This window comes from Jaculus jaculus, chromosome 2, assembly GCF_020740685.1.
Source record: "Jaculus jaculus isolate mJacJac1 chromosome 2, mJacJac1.mat.Y.cur, whole genome shotgun sequence".
NCBI classification, from domain to species: Eukaryota; Metazoa; Chordata; class Mammalia; order Rodentia; family Dipodidae; genus Jaculus; species Jaculus jaculus.
In genome coordinates, this window is record NC_059103.1 from 173,533,620 (window position 1) to 173,546,168 (window position 12,549).

Below are 12,549 nucleotides of genomic sequence, written 5' to 3' on the forward strand. Positions count from 1 at the left end.
TACCTACCTACCTATTTCTCTGTCTCTCTTAAATAAAGAAAAGTAATATATTTTTTTAAAGAAAAAGTAAAGGAATAAACAGAGCGGCTGCTGGGATGGTGACCTGGGAGCTGTGAGTGATCTGAGAGCGAGGTCGACTGTGGGGAACAGGAATCTGTAGGCTTAACAGGAAGACATACTGGTCAGATGCAGCTGGGTGATTCACATGTGTTTTACTCCCTTTTAGCACTAGAAGCTTCTGGAAAATGATAGGAAGGATGGAATGGAAACGATTCTAATTATACAGGTTGCTGTCTTTTCGAAAGGATTTGTTTTTGGACAGGATCTCCCTATGTAGCCCAGGCTGGCCTTGAACTCATAATAATCCTCCTGCCTCAGCCTCTTGAATACTGGGATTACAGGAATGTATCACCACATCCAGTTATATGCAAAGGACTTTTTTAAAAAAATTAATTTTTTTATTAACAACTTCCATGATTATAAAAAATACCCCATGGTAATACCCTCCTTCCTCCCACTTATCCCTTTGAAACTCCATTCTCCATCATACTCCCTCCCCATCTCAATCAGTCTCTCTTTTACTTTTGATGTCTTGATCTTTTCCTCCTCTTATGATGGTCTTATGTAGGTAGTCTCAGGCACTGTGGGGCCATGGATATCCAGGCCATTTTGTGTCTGGAGGGAGCATGTTGTATGGAGTCCTGCCCTTCCGCAAAGGACTTTTAAACTTTTATTTTATTTATTTGTAAGCAGAGAGAGAGAATTCTGGTGCTCCAGGGCCTCTAGCCACTGCAAATGACCTCTAGACACATGCACCTCGTGGCTTTATGTAGATATTGGAGAATTGAACCCAAGTGGTCGGGCTGTGTCCACAAGCACCTTAACCCCTGCGAAATCTCTCCAGCCCTAAAGGATTTTTTTAAAAAGGTATTTTTGGTGGTATAAGTGGGTGCTATGGGGTAGGAAAGGCGAGAACAAGAAAAAGCAGTAATTTGTACTGTTTGCTGATTTTCTTGGGATGGATACTCCCTCCCTCCTTCCTTCTCTCTGTCCTTCCTTCCTTCCTTCCTTCCTTCCTTCCTTCCTTCCTTCCTTCCTTCCTTCCTTCCTTCCTTCCTTCCTTCCTTCCTTCCTTCCTTCCTTCCTTCCTCCTGTGTGTGTGTGCCAGGGTCTTCACCATGCTAAGTAAGCATCCACTTTACACTGGGCTACTCCTGGGCCCCTCTTTGGCAGATATGAACTCCTCATCATGAAAGATGGATCTGAGAAGAGATGCACACAGTTGCCTCTGCTGGTACCCGTGTGCCTCCTCCACCTTCCTTACCTCGGGGTAGCTCCGTACTCCAGGAAGGTCTTCCTGCACTTATCCAGCATTTGCAGCAGCACCATCAATATGCAGCCACAGAGGAGTCCCTGAGGAATGGGATGGGATGGGATGGTAATAGTGGCTCCCAGGGCTCACCACCTGTGCCTGGAAGCTGGCTTTGCTCCAGGTTTTCAGAGAGGAGTGTGTTATTTCTCAGGAGGTTGCTGTAATGGCTAACCTCTCACTTCTGGCTAAAACCAGCAGCCTAGTTTCCTAAGGATGTGGGGACACACGGGGGAAACAGGAATTACAAATGGGAGGTGGAGAGGCTGGGGGCCGTGGCATATACCTTCAATCCTCACACCTGGGAGGCCGAGGCAGGAAGATTGCCCTGAGTTTGAGGTCAGCCTGAGCTACGTGGGAAAACCAGGTCTCCAAAGCAAAAACAGGGCTGGGAAATAGCTCCGTTGGTGAAGTGTTTGCTTTGCAAGCATGAGGACGTGAGTTTAACTATCAGTATTCAAGTGAAAATGGGCGCACTGGTGCACACCCATGCCCTCAGCATTAGGGAGAAACAGGTGGGTCCTGGGGACTCCGTGGTCAGCCAGTCTAGACTAATTTGTGAGCTCTAGGCCAATGAGAAACCCTGTCTCAAAGGAGGTGAACTGTGTTCCTGAGGGCAACAACCCAGTTTAGCTTCTGGCCTTCATACATACTTGCACACATGCACGCCCATCTGCAGGTGTGTGCATATGCACACGAGTGCATACATCCACACTCTCTCACGTGTGTGCCCCCCAACAAAAAAAAAAGTTTTTTTTTTTTTTGGTTTTTCGAGGTAGGGTCTCACTGTAGCCCAGGCTGACCTGGAATTCACTATGGAGTCTCAGGGTGGCCTCGAACTCACAATCCTCCCACCTCTGCCTCCCGAGTGCTGGGATTAAAGGCGTGCGCCACCACACTCGGCTCAAAAGTGTTTTAAGTGGTAGAAGGGACTCTTTTGTGAATTCTACTCTGTTCCAGACACCCAGTCAAGACAAAGAGAATAGAAATACCTCCCACTATCCTCAGACACAGAGAAGATTGTCAGTGCAGCCCAAGGCAGAGGAGGGAGAGATAGGTACCACAGTGCTTCACAGCCTGAGTCAGACCGGGATGAAAAAAACAAAATCTCCAATTAATCATTCAAATTTGTGCCTGAGGAACCAAGATTCTCAGTTATGAATTCCAAGTGCTTTAAAACTGCTCTGGGGAGAGATGGGAAACCCGTGATGGAAATAAAATTAGCACATATTTCCCCAAGTAGATTACAGCGTGATAGGTAAATAACAGGAAAGAAAGAACAGGTTGCTGGGGAAATAGCTCATTTGCATGAGTGAAGAAACTGGGGGTAGGACATGAAAAAATGCAGATCTCCATTTTGGTAGGCAGTATCTTTCTTCTTTCTGGCCCTCATGGGGAGCTAGCTAGTTGGTTCTGAAACAAAAGCCAGACACTTTATACAACTCTTGCTATTAGTGTGTCAAACTGATTTAGAAGTAAAAAATAAGGCAGCCAGTAAAACCCATGAACCATATCCTCATGTCACTTGCCCTTGGAGAACCTCAGCCCATGGTGTGTGCCTATCCGGGAGTGTGCATGTTTGGGATGAGATGAAAGCAAGCTAGAAAAATGCTATTTTATTAATAAAACAATAGTTGGGCATGGTGGCACACGCCTTTAATCTCAGCACTTGAGAGGCATAGTTAGGAGGATCGCCATGAGTTTGAGGCCACCCTAAGACTACATAGTGAATTCCAGGTCAGCCTGGGCTAGAGTGAGACCCTACCTGGGAAAAAAAAAAAAAAAAAAAAGGAAAGAAAAAAAAAAAGAAAAAAAAAGTAAGATCCTCCCTGTGGGATGGGATGCTACTAAAAGCATTTGTTTCTAGGACAGCTGACCAGCCAGGTGGGTGGGAGCCAGCTTACACAGACCAATGGTTTGCATCTCTTCTCAACTGGGTGTTCAGTGATATCACCCTGTTAGCTTGACATCAGCCCTTGTGGGAATAGTACACCATAGTAATTGGCAAATCCTACCAATCAGCCTGCTTGTCCCTAGAGGGCTGGTTGTTAACAATCTCTCACCACACAGCTGCCGGCGAGGTATCTTGCAGAGAGGCTGGACCATGACCAGCTATGTGGATTAGTCTGACTGGCCACCATAACGAGATATGAGACACCACAGACCGAGTGGCTGCAATGATGGAAATTTATTTCTCACAGTTGTGGAGACTTGAAGTCCAAGGTCAAGGTGTCAGCAAATTTAGTTTCTCCTGAGGCCTCTCTCCTTGGCTTGCAACAAGTATCTGTTCTTTCTTTCTTTCTTTCTTTCTTTCTTTCTTTCTTTCTTTCTTTCTTTCTTTCTTTCTTTTTTTTTTGAGGCAGGGTCTCACTCTAGCTCAAGCTGACCTGGAATTCACTATGTAGTTTCAGGGTGGCCTCGATCTCTCAACAATCTTTCTACCTCTGCCTCCCAAGTGCTAGGATTAAAGGTGTGTGCCACCGTGCCTGGCTCTCTCTTTGTTTAATATTATTTATTTGAGAGAATGAGAGAGAATGGGTGCACCAGGGCCTCCAGCCACTGCAAACAAATTACACACATGTGTCACATTGTGCATCTGGCTTATGTGGGTATTGGGGAATTGAACCTGGGTCCTTAGGTTTTGCAGGCAAGCATTTTAAGCACTAAGCAATTTCTCCAGCCTCATATCTGTCTTTCACTGTGTCATACGGCCTGTTCTTGGTGCATTCTCATCCTCGGTGTCTCTTTCTTTTCATTTTTAGTATTTACTTATTTATGAGAGAGAGAGGGAGGGAGAGAGAGAATGGGCATGTCAGGGCCTCTAACCTCTGCAAACAAACCTCAGATGCATGCGCCACCATGTGCAGCTGGCTTACATGGGCTCTGGGGAATTGAATCTGGGTCCTTAGGCTTTGCAGGTAAGTACCTTAACCACTGAGCCATCTCTCTAGCCCTCTTTTCTTTTTCTTTTTTTCTATTAGATTAAATTAATTTATTTGAGAGTAAGGAAGAGGCAGAGAGAGAGAGAGAGAGAGAAAGAGAGAGAGAGAGCAAAAGAGAGAATGGGAGCATCAGAGCCTCTAGCCACTGAAAACAAACTCCACACACATGCACTACCCCGAGTATCTGGCTCCACTGGGAAATTGAACTCAAGTCTTTAGGCTTTGCAGACAAGTGTCCTAACCACTGAGCAATCTTTCCTGCCCTCTCTTCCTTTTCTTATTATCTCATCAGCCATTGTAGTCAGCTCCATTCTGCTGGGGTGAGCCTCTAATCCAGACACAGTTTATAGGAGGAATGGGATTTATTTGAAGCTTACAGGTCCAGAGGAAGTTCCATAATGGCAGAAGGAGCTGGCCCTCTTTCACAGGTCCACCAAGAGAGAAAAACCACCACCAGTACCACAAACAATGAGTGTGGGGAGGGGGGATTGGCAGGGAACTCCAAGCAGAGCTCAAACACTCTGCATACCTGTGGGCTAGAAACCAGATCTGTCCCCAAGTGGCAGGAGATAAATAAATAAAAATATTTAAAAATAAACTTATTTGAGGGAGGGGAAAGAGGCAGAGAGAGAGAGAGAGAGAGAGAGAGAGAGAGAGAGAGAGAGACTTGGCACACCAGGGCTTCCAGCCACTGCAAATGAATTCCAGACATGTGCACCACCTTGTGCATTTGGCTTACATGGGTCCTGGGGAATCGAACCGAGGTCCTTTAGCTTTGCAGACAAGCGCCTTAACCGCTAAGCCATCTTTCCAGCCCAGGAGACAAGCTTTTTATAAAACATCTGAGTCTACTGGGGGACATTCAAACTACTACAGCCATATTGAATTAGTGCCATATCCTATAACCTCATTTGACTTTAATTACCTATCTGTTGATTTGTTTGTTGGTTGAGACAGAGTCTCACTGTGTAGACTAAGCTGGCCTTGAATTTACTGTGATCTGCCTGCCTCTGCTTCCTGAGTGCTGACATTATAGGTGTGAGTCACCACACCTGGCTAATTATCTTTTTAAAGGTCCAGTCTCCCAATACAGTTACATTAAGGGCTAGAGCATCAATATATGCACTTAGGGAACACAGTTCAGCCCAGAGCTCCTTGTGTTAGGGTTTAAATATGACACGTCTTCTATAGGACATGCATTTGCACAGTTGGTCCCAGCTGGTGGTGCTATTTCAGGAGGTCATGGAACCCTTGGAGCACGAGGTCTGGCAGGTAGAGGTATGCCACTGGGATTGGCAATGGGCCTTTAAGATTATAGGCCAGCCTTGCCTCCTGTCTGAGCTCTCTGCTTCTTGGTCACCTGCCATGTGACAAACCGCACTACAAGTTTCTGCCACTATGGTTAGAGCCACGCCAGCTACTACAATGAACTGCTTGCTCTGAAACTGCAAGCCAAACAAAGCCATCCTCCCTTAAGTTGCTTTCGTCAGGTATTTTTGTCACAGCAAAAAGAAAAGTAAACAGGGCGTGGTGGCGCACCCCTTTAATCCCAGCACTCGGGAGGCAGAGGTAGGAGGATCCCCATGAGTTCGAGGCCACCCTGAGATTACATAGTGAATTCCAGGTCAGCCTGAATTAGAGTGAGACCCTACCTTGAAACCCCCCCCCAAAAAAAAAAAGTAACTAATTACTAATTTTACATGTAACAAGTACTTGGGGAAGATGCATTTTATGTTCAGATGAACTTGAACTTAATCTCTCAAGGAAAAGAGAATTTCAAGAAATTTCAGGCCTCTTGGTCCGTTGAGAGTTGGTTGGGAAGTGGGGAGTCTTGGTTCTGGTAGTAACTATTAACAACACAGTGGTGAGGCAGCAGTCATCTCTCAGGGAGCCCTGAAGGCATGGGCTGGAGCCTGTGGCACTTAAGACTTGGTGAAACAGACTAGAAAAAGAGGGGGCCACTTCCATCAGATTTGCCCTCAAAAACAGAACCAAACTGGACATGATAATGCATGCCTTTAATCTCAGCACTTGAGGCAGAGAGGCCAGTCTGGGAGTACAGAGTGAGTTTCAGGTCAGACTGGGCTAGAATGAGACTCTACTTCGAAAAAACAAACAACAACAAAAAAACATAAAACCACAGGGAAACAGGCTTTGAAATACTCTGAGTATTTACACAGGACCTGCAGAGCATTGTGATAATAGTAATGACCTCGTGCAGCCAGGAGTGAGCATGTGACATGAGCTGTTGCAATTAGGACTCTTTTTTTTTTTGAGGCCGAGTCTCACTCTGGCCAGGCTAACCTGGAACTCCCTCTGTATTGTAGCTAGTTTTGAACTCACGGCAATCTTCCTACCTCAGCCTCCCAATTGCTGGGATCACAAGAGTGAGCCACCACCCTCAGTTATTTTTTATTTTCTTCTTCTTTTTATTTATTTTCATTTTTTGAGACAAGATCTTCCTATCCAGCCCTTGTTGGCCTCCAACTCATCTTTTTTATAAATTAATTTTATATTAATATTTAATTTTAATATTGTAGACAATAACCCATGGTAATTCCAGCCCCCCACACTTTCCGCTTTGAAACTCCACTCTCCATCATACCCCTCCCCCTCTCAATCAGTTTCTCTTTTAATTTATTTTTTTTATTTTTCGAGGTAGGGTCTCACTCTAGCCCAGGCTCACCTGGAATTCACTATGGAGTCTCAGGGTGGCCTGGAACTCACGGCAATCCTCCTACCTCTGCCTCCCGAGAGTTTCTCTTTTATTTTGATGTCATCTTTTTAAATTTTTTTTTTTTTCAGAAAAATATCGAATGCTTCACAAACTTGTGTGTCATCCTTGTGCAGGGGCCTTGCTAACCTTCTCGGTATCATTCCAATTTTAGTATATGTGCTGCTGAAGTGAGCACTTAACAAAAAACTTTTAACTGATGGCTGTTATAAATATAGACAATAAACCATGATCCTTCCCACCCACCACCCACATTCTCCCCATCCCAAATCCACCCTCCCCTGAATCTCTTCCTCTTTCCAATTATTAGTCTCCCTTCTATTTTGATGTCATCATTTCCCCCTTCTATTATGCAGGTCTTACAGGTGGTATAGTATTAATATAAGGGCAGAAACATTAAAAGTAAGTGTCTAGATGGCAGTTTGGTGAGTGTAACAGATGCATTTAGCTAGACAACAGCAGTTGTTACTGCTCTGGGGCTTATCACCTCCCAGCCAAAGGCTTTTGACTAGGTTTTCAGTACCAGGCCTGTATTCCCTCCCATGGAGGGGGGCCTCCAGTCTAGTCAGAAATCAGTTGGTTTCCCCTAAAATAGACATATGGCCTCCAACTCTTTTTTTTTTCCAAAAAATATTTTATTTGTTTATTTGAGAGAGAAAGAGGCAGGTAGAGTGAGAAAGAGAGAATGGGTGCACCAGGGCCTCTAGCCACTGCAAACAAACTCCAGATGCATGTGCGCCCCCCCCCCCTTGTGTATCTGGCTTACATGGGTAGTGGGGACTCAAACCTGGGACCTTTGGCTTCATATGCAAGTACCTTAACCACTAAGCCATCTCTCCAGCCCAGCCACCAACTCTTGATCCTCCTGCCTTAGCCTCTAGAATGCTGAGATGACTGGGTGAACCGCCACTCTTGAAAAGACTCTGTTGGTCATTGCATGGTCGACCCTGTCTCTCACGTAGGTATAATTTAGGAAGCATGTAACGGTGGTTATTACTGTTGGCTCTGCGCCTGGGCTTCCTTCACGTTCATATAGAGCTAACATTCGGAGGAAGGCAGATCAATGAAGCTAAAGTCTTGATTAAACAATGCCCCCAGTCTCGATGTATAGACAAGCGGGTTATGTGTTATTTGTGTAAGTTAACGGTGTGCATAGGATATTGCTTGAATGTATCCCTTAAGATTGCAACTCCATTGTGAGGTATTAAGAGAGTAGAAACTCAATCTGCCTGTGGTGTTCAGAAACGGGAACCTTAGAGATGTTATTAGAATCAGCTACATCACCAGGCCCCCATGATCAAATTTTCTTGGTTTATAAAGAGGAGAGAGACCAGAGGAGAGACACAAACACAGGCCTTCTCCCTGGCTGTCTCCTTGGGATACTTGCTTCGTCAGGATTCTGCCAGGAGGAGGGCCATCCTGCTCAGAATGGCAAGCCACAATGAACCTGTTTTCTTCATGACATAACCAGGCTGTGTTATGGTGTTTTTATTTATTTATTTATTTTTATTCAGTTACTCATTTAATTTTAGAGATAGGGTCTCACTCCAGCCCAGACTGACCTGGAATTCACTATGTAGTTTTAGGCTGGCCTCGAACTCAGTGATTTGCCTACTGAGTGCTGGGATTAAAGGCATGCACCACCACATCTGGCAGACAGAGAGAAAGAAAGATAGAATGGGCACACCAGGGCCCCTAGCTGCTGCAGACTAACTCCAGATGCACATGCTACTTTGTGTATCTGGCTGTACGTGGGTACTGGGGAATCAAACCTGGGTCATTACGTTTTACAAACAAGTACCTTAACCACTGAACCATCTCTCCAGCCCTGTTATGGGGATTTTAGCAACAGCAAATCAACTGATACACTTAGTAAGTTTCTTTTATAGTGCAGTCCATTTTTTTCATTGGGTTTTATGTTTCTAGAATCATCTTAGTAGGTCTCGGTGGTGCATGCCTATAATCCTAGCACTTAGGAGGCAGAGGCAGGAGGATTGCTGCAAGTGTGAAGCCAGCCTGGTTGACAGAGCAAGTTCAAGCCAGCCAGGGTTACATAGTAAGACCTTGTAAAAGAAAGAAAAAGGAAAGACAAGACTCATCATCTCCTTGGTGATGCGTACTTTATGTGTGCATGTAGGTATGCATGGGGCAGAGCTTGTGTGACCTTCCTGTGTGTCAGTGATGTTATCACATGCCCAAAGGACCTTCTATTTCTTTCTTTCTTTCCTTTTTTGGTTTTTCAAGGTAGGGTCTCACTGTGGCCCAGGCTGACCTGGAATTCACCATGTAGTCTCAGGGTGGCCTCGAACTCACTGCGATCCTCCTACCTCTGCCTCCCTTGTGCTGGGATTAAAGGCGTGCGCCACCACACCCAGCTATTTCTTTTTTTTATTAAAAATTATTTGCGAGAGAGAAAAAGGCAGATAGAGAATAGGCACTCCAGGGCCTCCAGCCACCGCGAACGAACTGCAGAGGCACGCACCCCTTACGTGGGCACTGGGGAATCAAATCTGGGTCCTTAGGCTTCATAGGCAAACACCTTAACTGCTAAGCTACTTCTCCAGCCCAGGAGCTTCCATTTCTGTCTCACCACCTCACAGTCACACATGAGCAGAGAGGTGGGGACGGTGTTAGGACCAGGGCAACCCTGCCCAGGACAGGAGCTCTGGCCACAGGACTAGAGAAAGATCTCTTCAGCTATCTTCTTGCAGGGCCGCGGGGACCTCCCCAGGATGTGTTCCCACCCAGAGGCAGGGGTGCCAATGCCAGGCTGGAGGTCAGGGGCAGCAGTGAGCAGCACAGGGGAAGAGGGCAGGAGGAAGATACAGGGACAGGAGGCTTCCTGGGCTCTGCCTCACCAGACCCTGTCTCACCAGCAGCATAGCCTCTGCCTTCCTTTTTCTATCCATTCACCCCAGGGCAGCTTGCTGAGCCTAGTACCGTGCATGCTAAGTGCCATGGGCAGGGACCTCATGTGTCCTGGTCTCTGACTTGGGTAAGTCAGCTACACAGACAAACCATTACTGTCAGTATTTTGGGAAACAGAGGCCGGAGGTATAGCTCTTTGCTGACACTCAGCGGCCTGGGGAGTTCCCCTAGACTTTTAGGGACCTTGACTCAGGCCAAACCTGGATTTGTCTTTGATTCAGAAAAGAATTTCAAGATGAGCCAGTTTATGAAGCACAGTTGGGGTGTAATAATAGGGCTATTTTAATATGGACTTAAGCATGAGAGTTCAGAGAAAGGCACTCAGAAGAAACTAAGACACCCAGAAACATGGGTACGGGCTTCTCTAAGAGAGAGTAGCAAGTCATTGCGTTTATAATAGTCATCTACAGGGTGTAGTCTGGTTCGCATTGCTGGTAGAAATCACCCAACCAAGAGCAGCTTGTGTGTAGGGGGGGAAGGTTTATTTTGGCATATAGGCTCAAGGGGGAAGCTTCATGATGACCGGGAAAACGATGGCATGAGCAGAGAGTGGACATCACCCCCTGGCCAACATAAGGTGGACTGTAGCAACAGGAGAGTATGCCAAACACTGGCAAGGGGAAACTGGCTATAACACCTATAAGCCCGCCCCCAACAATACTCGCCCTCCAGGAGGCGTTAATTCCCAAATCTCCATCAGCTGGGAACCTAGCATCCAAAACAACCAAGTTTATGGGGGACACCTGAATCAAACCACCACAGTTACTGTCGTCAAAGGATTACTAAGGAATTTAAATGAGATCACTGGTGGTTCCTGAGGGACACCTGACAAGGATTACACTCGATAAGATTACCAGTGAAAGACCCCCAGAGGGAGACCTTCACTCAAGTCTCGAGATAGCACGCACCCAAAGACACACGGGAGACCAAACTTGCTGCAAAAGCATGAGGCTTTATTCGGGAAACCAGAGCTCTGGGGTCGACACGTATCTCATGCAGGAGACAGAGGAGTCGACCCCGAGCCCTATTGGGTGTTTCTTTTTATAGGGTTTTTAGCAAGGAAGGGAAAGGGGAGGGGGTTTCACAAGGGTATTTGGCAAGCTTGTACAGTTATGTCTACATATCTTATTTGTGCATAACCAGAGTTTAAGTCCTTGGTCAGGCTGTCTTGGGAAACTATTTTATTATTTTGGTTTTTCTCAAAACTGTATTTTTGTTTATCCTCTTCCCAGGACATAAAGTTTAGGTTGACCCGACCAACCCATATCTTGGGCCATCTGCAGCCTATCTTTTAGCCTATTTTTGATTTACTCCTGAATATACAGTTCAGGCTGTCCCCTACCTGTAGTAACCAGCTGTTTCTTCACTAAGTTTACTTTAAAATTTTCCATCCTGCCTTTCACCAGGACCCTAAAAGGTAGAATATCTTTACTGCAAACACAGTCAACAGTCTTCTTTGAGATGCCCAGAAAATGTCTGCATAAAGGGAGGCTACCCAATGGTCCTGAGGTATTTCATTTCCATTTTAATGGAACATATCTCTATATGGAGGACTGTTCTTTCCATGTCAGCAACCTTCACAGCAAATAGTAGTTCTGCTAGAATTGCTTCTTATCTGGCAAATGGCTTCAATCACACTCCAAGGTGAGGGGGCCCCCTTTTCCTTCCCATGTTCCCATAATTTTCCCCATCTTTCCTGTGGGAGTCAGGAGGGGTGCCCTGTGGTTCCCCAAAGGCGTCCAGGCAACCATGGAAAGCTAGGTGTTGAGCAGCTGTGAGCATGATAAAAGAACCACTTCTGGGAGGCCGTCTCAGTGAGCAGCTCGTTTTATCTGTCAGGGAAATGGGTCTATAAGCAGTTGAGAGTGGGAAGAGGGGTTGGTGGGTTCAAAGGTTGCCAGCCAATGCCTAGGGACCTTCACTCCAGCACACAGGGAGAGAGTCAGGTGATTTACATAGTGGTGGGAAGACGGTTTCAGGGGGATGGGCTGGGTGAAGTCTGCTGCTGATAAGGCGTTTCCTAGGCAACTGGCCAAAGGTCACAGGGCTATGGGAAAAGCCTAAATTCAGGTGTGCCAGGCTTGGAGAGGGAGTGGTCTCCTGTAGCCCGGGGATCCTTAGCCATGCCTAGCAGCTCAGGCCCATTTCCTGAAGGCTCTAGCCTGTGCCTGGCAGTGCCCAACAGTCCCCCAAAATTGTGAACCCCAATTTTGGGTCATTATACTATTTTTTGTTGTTGTTGTTGCTTTTCAAGATAAGGTCTCTCTGTAGCCCAGGCGGATCTGGAATTCACTATGTAGTCTCAGGCTGACCTTAAACTCACAGTGGTCCTCCTACCTCAGCCTCCTGAATGCAGGGATTAAAGGTGTGTGCCACCACACCCAGCTCCTTACCCTATATATATATATATTTTTTGATGTAGGGTCTCACTCTAGCTCATGCTGACCTTGAACTCACTATGTCGTCTCAGTGTGGCCTTGAACTCACGGTGATCCCCCTACCTCTGCCTCCCAAGTGCTGGGATTAAAGGCGTGCGCCACCACGCCCGGCTCCTTATCCTATTTTTTTAAACTATA

At 46.2% G+C, this 12,549-nt stretch overlaps 1 non-coding gene across 1 annotated transcript; it reads right to left on the minus strand.

Moving 5' to 3' along the window:
• Window positions 1-7,116: 7,116 nt before the first annotated feature.
• LOC123458976 lies at window positions 7,117-7,223 on the minus strand. Its single transcript, XR_006635909.1, has one exon. It is a non-coding gene; the product is annotated as a U6 spliceosomal RNA (small nuclear RNA).
• Between the last annotated feature and the right edge of the window lie 5,326 nt (window positions 7,224-12,549).